Below are 11243 nucleotides of genomic sequence, written 5' to 3' on the forward strand. Positions count from 1 at the left end.
ATAAGTAGTGTGTGCGCGCATATATATATATATATGCACAACAATACCCGTGTTTTATGTTGAGCCTTTGTGGCCCTGAATCTGTTAATACTTTGAGAATCACTGAATTGTGAATAAATAGGGTATATATATATATATATATATATAAAATATAAATATTTCTATATATAATATAAATAGGGGTAAAACAGTAACTTAGTGTATCCTTACTGGGTTATCGGTTTAACCGATAACCCAATAAGCTAAAACCGAAATCGAACCGTTTACCCAATAATTTTTTTTATAAAACCAATAAAAAATTGTTAATCCAATAAACCAATACCAATAACCTATTAGTATTTTTTTTCAGTTCGATTTATCGATCGGTTCGATTTTTGCACACTTCCTACTGCCTAGTATTAATTAATGAGTTAAACTGTCGTGTAAATAAATTGTCAACTTATTCGACCTTTTCTGCTTATCATCGAAGCTCAAGATGAAATTGTTAGTAGGCCTACAAGTACAACAATGCTAATATTTGAGGCTATAACGGGCACATGTTGCACATATACAGAAAGGTCACATGCAGCATACATACTTGCTTTGTATTTCTCTTTACCATCTTGGATTTCTTTAATTCAAAAGATATTTTAAACTTAAGCATGTTAACTTTAGTGTTATCCTGTACCATGCTGGGGTATATAATTTTAGAAGACCTTTCAAATTTTCTATTTGTAACTTGTAAGAAAAACATTAGAAAAGGAGGAAGGTGTTATGTCAAAATTTTTTTATTTTTAAGAAACATTATCAATTATCTAAAAAATGAAAAATAAAAAAATAGAGAAAATTGGCTAGCGTGGCAATCTTTTGTCATTGGTTGTTACAAAATCTGTATTTAATTTTTCATGAACTTCAAACACAAGTTCAAGCAACTTATCAACTTTCAAATGAAGTTTTAAAAACTCTAAATATCAGTTCAAACACTTGAATAACTATCAATATAAAGTTCAAACTATAATCTGAAAAAACAGTAAAACCAACTTGAAGAAAGAGATGAAACGGAAAGAATCACGTCCACCGGATTCACGGTGTGTCCTTTAGAATTTATTTTCCTCAAATACCCAAGGTTAAAATGATTGACTTCAGCAGATAGCGATACCTCAAATTTGCTGAACGACGAACTAACTCAACAGTTTGTTAATCACACTAGAGTTTTTTAAGAAGAAGAAGATGCGCGTGCAGGTCATCATTTCATTCCGAAACAGTGCTTCGAAGGGTTGCGTTTCTTCCAGGTGAGTTGTGACATGCGTACGGAAATGAAGAAAATATTATCAGTCTCATTTTGAAACAGTGCCTCAAAGGGTCACCCTTCAAGGTGTGTTAGTGACATGAAAATATTTTCTATTGGATTAAAACTTCACTAATTCTCAAGATTTTAGTGAATTTTGTCCTAAAAGAATACCTCTCGATCATTTCCCCAATTTGAAGTGGAAGCTAAGCTAGCAACCATAACGATGGTTGTGAGGCTTGTCATGTTCTTGCCTCACTAACCACATGAAGAAGTGTTCTTCGATATAAGCATAAGAATGTTCTTTTCTCCCATCAATGTGGAGGAACTTTACTTCCTTAAAGTGAAAACACAATTCATTTGTTCCCTTCATTTTCTATTCACATTTACTCCTAGACCCAACATCTTTTACGCTATCAATTCAGCTAACTCGTTGTAGTTGATAATCTGACTTAATTTTTAAGCTACTAATCTTACTTACTATTATAAATTGTTACTTATAATACTTCAAACTGATAATGGTGTAAGACTTCTTTTGCTTCTTTTTACTCTGGTACTGCACACAAAATAAAAATTTGTAAGATTTCTTTTGCTTTTTTTTACTCTGTTGCTGTACACAAAATTACACTTTGATCAAGTTACTGTACCTCAAGACAGCAAAGAAGGATGCACATCATCAAGACATTAATCATTCAACCAAATGACACGATCAGTAAAATATTAATAATACATATTGATCATTTATGTATTCTCCCAATACAAATTCAAGGACGACTTAAAATAGCACCTTCACCTAAATACATACATACGTGTTACTCCATCTCTTCTCTTGTAAGCATAGAAGAGCAAGCCAAAATAACCTTGCTATATACTACAGTGCTATAAATTTCTTTAAAACACTATAAACCTCAACTATAAAGGAAATGGAAGGCCAAACGTTATTAATTCTGGTTCTTCTTTCACCAAGCTAAGCGGCGGAAGGGTTAGTAACGTGGTGAAAGCCACCGCGGGCCACAGAAAGCGCTGACATGCATGAATTTGTTATTAATATTAATGACATTGTTCTTGGATCGAGAAACTTATCATTGTATATATCTCTCCAATTTTTTACCAGCATCTTGGTGTCTTCTCTCTCAATGTTTTCTTCCTCTCCAGTGTATCTCCAGGGTTTAGACCCTGCTGCACATTAATGAACAACTTTCACCTGCTCAACCTCGACATTCTCTGGTTGGCGCCACAGCATGGCCAAAACTAAGTTGTACTTAATTGAAATTGGCTTGCAAATGTCCTCGATGAACATGTTCAATAGATCCTGCACAAGCCCATACTCAGAGGCGAACCCAGGATTTGAGTTTGACGGGTGCACCTTTATATTTAAACATAATAATTGATAGTGCCAAAGTTCGACATATAGTTCTTTGAAACTTAATATTATTAAATATCATTAATTTGGTTTAATATGACAGAAGAGTGTTATTCACCGTACTTGAATTCGATGCACTTTTATATTTTCAACAATAATAGAGAGTTTTTGAAAAATAGAAAATCTGAGAGATTTGTTTGCTAAATGGTTGCTACGAGAAAACGTTGGATTTAAGCCTATTTCAAACTTTAAATTGCTAATTTTTAAATAGAAAATAAATCAACGATTAAAAAATAAAAGTAAAATAAACATTATATAGTATACGATAGGGGGAATTTACCTTTTTAAATTGGAGAAGAACTTGTATTTTTAGAATAAAATTTAAAATACATAAATAATGTGTGTGTCAATATTGTCTGGGGAGAGAGAAGCAATAATGCTGCAGTAAATTGTACTTGGAAAAAGGAGCAATAAAACAATTGTAGTTGGGTGAGTTTCGAACCCACGTCCTCCACCCAAAAAGAACATTTTATGCTACAAGTTTAACCACTGCACCAACACAATCAGTTGTTTTTGAGGATGCACAACATATATTTAGTTAAATTCACTAGTATATATCCAGATATATAACCTATATATACAGAGTTTTTCTCGAGGCTAGCGGGTGCATGTGCACCCCCTACTCTATATATAGGTCCGCCTCTGCCCACACTCTAGTCATTTTGACAAGATTTTAAGGGGTAAAATTCACAAGTGATGACTTTTCAACCCCATAATTGTAATATAACTATTGTCATGAGATATCAGAATAAACAAATGAAATTTTAAAATTTTATGAAGTTTCACCTGTGAAATTTGAAACTTTGTAACAAAGACCATTTTTCAAATACATAGATAAAGCATCCCCTATCAAACAACAAAAATAAACGACAAGATCAAGATTAAGGTTACCTGTTCAGCAAATAACGTAGGAGGAGTTACTTCAAGGGTACTTGAAAGGTCATTGTAAGTGCGGAGACCGGGCTCAAATCGAACATGCCAGCGTTGAAATAGAGACTTGGCTTTGGTCCTAAATCTTCTTCAGGCCACTGGACCTTATCTGGACACGGTTGGCAATACCCAATATTGTACTGTAGGCTGTGGCTCCAAGTCTTCTCATAGAAATAGTCCATAACAGCATAGAAATAGTCATCTGGCAAGTCAAACAAGTGATCTATGTTCTCAAACACCTGTATATCTCTATCCAAGTATATCATCTTATTATACTCCACAAACTGCATTTACTCACCACAAAAATATAAAAAGTTCGCAGTTAGCACCAATTTAATCTCTTTTATATATATATATATATATATATATATATATATATATGAAAAATTGGTCACAAAAGAGTGTAACCTTGTAAGCGTGTGTTCGGTATGAAAGAAAATGTTTTGATGTTTCTCACAAAAAATTAGTGGAGTTTTTTACTTAATTCTTTTGTATTCGATACATATGAAAAAAATACTATTTTAAAATATTTATTTGTAAAAACCGAACATAGCAAGAGAGTTAGTCACGTTAAACGCTTGACATGTAATAAAATTTGCACACCGTAAATGTATGCACCTAAATTCAAAATTAAAGATTACGACTGAATACACATGTAGTGCAAAAAGTTAAAGTTAAAACTCAAATCCAAAACTTAACAAGAAGCTATTGGGTATGTTGAGATTATTACGTGAAGATTATACTTGAAGACAGTTAAAAGTTAGTTAGCAGTCATTTTTCAGTTGACAGCTTTGACTGTCACTATTACTGTTTCATTACCTTCCAAATTAGTTAGTTAGTTGATTCCCCTTGACAGCTAAGAGCATAGGTTATAGATGATTTTAGAAGCATTGTATGATTCTATAAATATCACTCAAGTTGAGTGAAAACCATTATCACTGCAATAAGCTTCTTCTTCACTGCCCAACAGTGAGCACTCTATTTCTTCCTTCTTCATTACTGATTCTATGTTCCATTACTCTTTGAGAATACATTTGAGAGCTTATCTAATGATTTTCACATGGTATCAAAGCAGCGATCACATTAAATACATACGTTGCTGGAGTTTGGATCTCTATCTGCTGTAATCTATGTTGTTACATCAACTTTCTGATTTGTCTCAGTAAAGGTTTGGTTTCTATTGATCATAGAGTATTCTTTGCTTGAAATTACTTGAATCATTGTATTGTGTTTTCGACTCTTCTTCTCTACAATTGAACTTACTTGATCTGGTTAGTTTAGATGGCATCTAAAATTGATTCGAGTGATCCTTTATACATAGGAGCTTCAGAAGTGTCTGGAGCCGCTTTAATTTCGATAAAACTCACTGGATCTGAGAATTATGGTATATGGAGTCGATCAATGCGAATTGCATTGTTAGGAAAGAGGAAATATGGTTTTGTCACCAGAACTTATATCAAATCTAATTACAGAGAAGAACTATATGAACAATGGGAGACTTGCAATGCGATTGTGCTTTCATGGTTAATGAGTACTGTAAGTGCAGAGTTATTGAGTGGGATAGTGTATGCAACTAGTGGATTTGAAGTATGGGAAGACCTAAAGGAGCATTTTGACAAGGTGAATCGTATGAGATTATATCAATTACATAGGGATATCAACACTTTATCACATGGTACTATTTCTGTGGCAACCTATTTTACTAAATTAAAGAATCTATGGAATGAATATGATGCATTAATCCCAGCACTATCATGTTCTTGTCCAAAGTCAAAAGAGTATGCAGATCACCTATATGAGCTAAGATTTCTTCAGTTTTTAAGTGGGCTGAATGATTCCTATGACTCAGCTAGAAGACAAATTTTACTTAAAGGTGTTACACCTACTCTTAATGCAGTAATTAACTTGTTCAGTCAGCATCACTGATAAAACAGATCCTATTGCAATGCAAGTGAATAGAGGGCCAAATGGAAGTTTTGGAAACCAAGGATACAAAGGAAAAAATGTGATTACTGTCACTTCGGTGGTCATACTAGAGAGAATTACTATAAGTTGATAGGCTATCCTAATGATTGGAAACAAAGAAAAATGCAGCAGAATTACAATAATTGGGGTCCAAAAGGATATAGTCATCACGGATATGGCAGAACAACTAGACATGATGCAGGTTAAGTTAACCAATATGCAGGTTAAGTTAACTCACACAAAAGTTTTACTGCTGCAGGACATGGTGTGTCAACAAGTGATGAAGGGAACAAAGAGATCAATCATGCTGCTTTGTCCAAGGGGCAAGGTTTTACTAATACAGAATATAGACAGATCATGGAGATGCTGAACAGAGATCCATAAGATGTGAAATAAGCCAACATATCAGGTATAGTCACATGTTTATCATCTCATATTGTGTCACAAGAGGGGATAGTTGATTCTGGTGTTACTCACCATATAAAAGCAGATAAAACCGTGTTGTCTACAAGTAAAATAGTTAGGCCAGGAGTGGACAAGGTAAGTTTTCTAAATGGTACAGAAGTCGAAATCTCACATACCGGTGAAGCAGTAGTTTTTCAGAATGTAGTAGTGAAGGATGTGTTGTTTATGCCCGATTTCAAGCTCAACTTACTGTCTGTATCCAAGGTTACTAAGCAGTTATCTTATTTTATATCCTTCTACCTTGACTTTTGTGTCTTCTAGGATCTCTAAAATGTCAGGGTGAAGGGGATTGGTAAAGAAAGAGGAGGTCTATACATTCTCAGAGGTGAATGGAAAGATAAGGATTCACACAAAAGATCAAGAAAGCTGATAGCAAAAGTAGCACAAAAGGATGTCAGTTTATGGTATAAAAGACTTGGACATCCATCTGCTCAAGTATTAAAGCTTTTAGATCTTTTAAGTCATAATAAGGACATTGAGTTGCTAAACAATTGTCATATATGTCCATTAGCTAAACAAACTAGGTTAACATTTTCTATTAGTGACACTAGATCTGTTGCATACTTTGATATTGTACACATGGATCTATGGGGACCTTATAAGAATCCAACCTTTGATAAGAAGCATTATTTTTGACAGATATGGATGATTACAGTAGGTATACTTGGGTTTATTTATTGCAGCTTAAGTCTAAAACCATTATGGCTCTTAAAAATTTCTTGATCATGATTAATAATCAGTTTGGTGGTACTGTAAAAACTGTAAGAACAGATAATAGAACAGATTTTTTTAACTCAAAATGCTCAGATTTGTTTAAGTCCTTAGGTATCCTGCATCAAAGTAGTTGTACACACATACCAAAACAAAATAGTGTTGTGGAGAGAAAACACAGACATATCTTAAATATTGCTAGAGCCATCAGATTCCAATCTCATACACCCATTAAATTTTAGGGAATACTTATTCAAACTACAGTATATTTGATGAATAGGCTACCATCATCTGTTATTGGTGGCAAGAGCCCTTATGAGTTATTGTTTTCTAAGGTTCCTTCCTTAGTACATTTGAGAGTGGTTGGTTGCTTATGTTATGTTTCAGTGTTACCTAAGGGTGACAAATTCTTTGAAAGAGCTAAACCTACAATATTAATGGGATATTTTACTTCACAAAAGGGGTACATACTGATGGAATTGAACACAAACGATTTGTTTGTCAATAGAGATGTTGTATTTCAAGAGCATGTATTCCCTTTGCAAATAAGAAAATTGAGAGTGATTCATCAGATTTTTTACAATTGCATGAAGATTATGACCATAAGATAGATTCAAATATCGTCAAAGATAGTACACCTACTCAGCCCTCAAATGCAGAAGTATTACCTTAAGACAGTTAAAATCTTGATCAAGCATTTGAGTCAATGTCATCATAGGAGCACTTACCTGATGATAATTCTATACATGTTCCTGCAAAAGCAGATGATACTTAAACATCCACCTAGAAAGACCTTAAGAGTGACTAGAGAGCCTATTTAGTTGAAGGACTATACTACCAATAGTAAGAGGAAAGGTACCAAGTATCCTATTGCTAGCTACTTATCTTATGACAACATTACAGATAACTATAAATTCTATGTGAATGGTTTATCTGCTCTAGTAGAACCACAACATTTTAGCCAAGCTGCTATAGATGAAAGATAGATTCAAGCCATAAATTTGGAAATTCAAGCTCTTGAGAACAATAAAACCTGGTAAGTGGTCGACCTACCACTAGGAAAAAGTGCCATTGGATCAAGATGGGTGTATAAGATCAAGTACAAAGCAAATGGAGATGTTGAAAGGTTCAAGACAAGGTTAGTAGCTAAGGGATACAGTCAGCAGGAAGGGCTAGACTATCATGAGACCTTTTCACCTATTGCCAAAATGGTGACTGTTAGGTGTATCATTGCTCTAGCGGTATCAAAAGGATGGTACCTCTATCAGATGGATATGTATAATGCCTTTTTGAAAGGTGATCTAGATGAGGAAGTGTAAATGCAATTTCCTGAAGGTTTTCAGCAAAAAGGACACCACAAGGTTTGTAGGTTACTAAATTCATTGTATGGGCTCAAACAAGACTCAAGAAAATGGAAAATTAAGCTCACTTCTTCCTTGTTACAAGTTGGATTCACCCAGAGTGCATATGATTACTCTTTATTCACTTTAAAGAAGACAACATGCATGGTTATAATCTTGGTGTATGTGGATGATTTGCTTATTACTGGAGATAACAAACATATGATCACAGCAGCCAAGGAGGCATTACATCAGCAATTTAAGCTTAAGGACTTAGGTGAGCTTAAATACTTTCTTGGTATTGAGGTGTTGAGATCCATACAAGGAGTTATCCTAAATCAGAGAAAGTATTTGCTAGAACTGATTTTAGAAACAGGTCTTACTGGTGCAAAACCAGCATCTACACCTATGGAATCTAATGCTAGACTAACCTCAGACGAGTTTGATGAAGCTACAGGAATCACAAATGATGTAATCCTAAGGGATGTTACTTCTTATCAGAGATTAGTAGGGAAGCTTATGTATGCCACAATCACCAGACCTAACATTAATTATGCAATTTGAACTCTAAGTCAGTTTATGCAGAAGCCTAAAAAGTCCCATTTGGAAGCTGCACATAGAATTGTGAGATATTTGAAAGGCTCAGTAGGTCAAGGTATTTGGATGAAACCTTATAGAATTACAGACATAGTTTGCTGGTGTGACTCTGACTGGGTAGCATGTCCTAACACTAGAAGATCAGTTACAGGTTATGTGATTCAACTTGGTAGTTCCTTGGTCTCATGGAAGTCTAAAAAATAATATACAATATCTAGGAGCTCTGCAGAGGCCGAGTATAGAAGCATGGCTTCAGCAGTAGCAGAACTCACTTGGTTGGAAGGTTTATTCACTGATCTAGGTATTTCTATTCATAAACATATTACAGTGTTGAGTGATAGCAAATCTGCCATTCAATTGGTAGCCAATCCTATATTTCATGAAAGAACTAAACACATTGAGATTGATTGCCATTTCATTCGAGATAAGGTCAAGGTAGGGTTGATCAAGACTATTTATGTACCCACACATCATAGGGTGGTAGATATCTTAACTAAAAGTTTGAGTCATGAACAATATTCTCATCTTTTGAGCAAGCTTGGTGTGCTAAAGATCTTGCACCCTTCAACTTGAGGGGGAATGTTGAGATTATTACGTGAAGATTATACTTAAAGACAGTTAATTAACAGTTGAAAGTTAGTTAGCAGTCATTTTTCAGTTGACAGCTTTGACTGTCACTGTTACTATTTCATTACCTTCCAAATTAGTTAGCTAGTTGATTCCACTTGCCAGCTAAGAGCATAGGTTATAGATAATTCTATAAGCATTGTATGATTCTATAAATATCACTCAAGTTGAGTGAAAATAGTTATCACTGCAATAATCTTCTTCTTTACTGCCCAACGGTGAGCACTCTGTTTCTTCCTTATTCATTACTGATTCTATGTTCCATTACTCTTTGAGAATACAGTTGAGAGCTTATCTAGTAGATTTTCACAAGGTACTTCCCAGATGCAGATTTTAGAGTAGTTGATGACATAATAAGCCATAACATACTGAGTCTAATTCTTAGAATGATAAATAGGCTCGATCTCCCTGAGTATACAACCTTGGTTGATCAGTATGTTGCGGTGTTCCTCTAGGACGTTAGGTAAAACCGCCAACACAAGAGGGTAAGCAGATTTCACCTTTGTCAATCCTTTAGCCAAACCAATAAAACCTTTTTGCATAGTCATTTTCACCTTTCAAGAATGTCACATAGGCACGGCTAGGTAAACTTGCTGTAATACCGCGACCGTTCCTTAAGCCTAAATCTGTTTTTTGAGTGGATAGGGGTGGATTCCAAAGTTATTGATATTTATATTGTGTTGTATTTCTCTAATTTCTAATTTATATAATATAGAGCATTGAATAATCTTTCCATCGATACCAATTTCATAAAAATTCAACATCGGATGAGGAAGTTATGGTCATTTTACTGAGCGTTGTCGGGATCGCCCAGGTTTGACGATTGATCTGGTGGACCGTCAAGTCCTTGGTGGACCGTCAAGTCCTTGGTGGACCATCAGTTGTCCCATCAAGCCAAGGTATTAAACCCTTATTCTGACCATCGTGCGATGACCAAAATGGTAGGCCGCCAAAAGTTTGATGGACCATCAAAGGGACCATTAAGTCGAGGCAAAATGTCCCATTTCTGGCTCCCGAGTGACGGACTATCTGGTGGACTGTTAGTTTCCTGATGGATCACTTTGACCATCACGTCGAGGTAAAATTTCCTAGTTTTTTCACTCAAGTGATGAACGATCTGATGGACCATCAGTTGCTCTGACGGACCTTCAGTTTGACCATCATAGACCTCGATCGACAGTTTTTACCTTATTTTTAAAAGGGCATTTTGGTTATTTCTGCCCCTTTTGGTCTTATATATATATATATCCAAGTATAGAAGAGCCATTCATTTTCTCGTCAATCTCTTCCAAGAAATATCTAGAGAACTAGGGTTTCTCTTTTCCAAATCCAAATAATCTCTAAGAAATTCAAGAATCTCCCATAGATTTCTCCAAATTGTTCAAGAATTAAGTTCCCCAAGTCAAAGGCATCAAGAATCTTAGCCTAAAAGTGTGAGAAATAATTTCCAATCAAGTCTCTTATTCTCAAATTTATAATCCAAGGTATGTGGAACTTGAACAAGAATATCCTTTCATTTTTGTGCCCAAAGAATTAATTTTTACTATGGAAATTTCATAATCTTTGCAAGTGGGTTTACGCCCAAATTACTTTATTGATGAATTACAAGATTTGAGTTGATTAAGTTTGTTATTATGATTTATTTACCATTATATTTCTTAAATTGAGGATTTATGCCATGAGATGCATATTGTTATTACGTATTGATAATTTCTAAATGATTTGAGATAAGTGTCATGATTTAAGATTTTCTATGAAATATTAATTATTGAATATATACATTAATATTTGGGACTGAAATTTAAGAATGAGTCTTTTGATGTCTTTCTAAAGTTTAACATTTGACATGATTTGATGAGCAATACACTTGATGTTGAGGAAGATTGTTTCAATTTTGAGTCGAGTTAGGAATCCACAG

General features: G+C 34.5%; 1 pseudogene; it reads right to left on the bottom strand.

The window, feature by feature from the left end:
• Positions 1-2234: 2234 nt before the first annotated feature.
• LOC107857759 lies at positions 2235-10394 on the bottom strand (annotated as a pseudogene).
• Positions 10395-11243: the final 849 nt, after the last annotated feature.

The sequence above is a fragment of the Capsicum annuum genome, chromosome 2 (assembly GCF_002878395.1).
Source record: "Capsicum annuum cultivar UCD-10X-F1 chromosome 2, UCD10Xv1.1, whole genome shotgun sequence".
Lineage (NCBI taxonomy): Eukaryota > Viridiplantae > Streptophyta > Magnoliopsida > Solanales > Solanaceae > Capsicum > Capsicum annuum.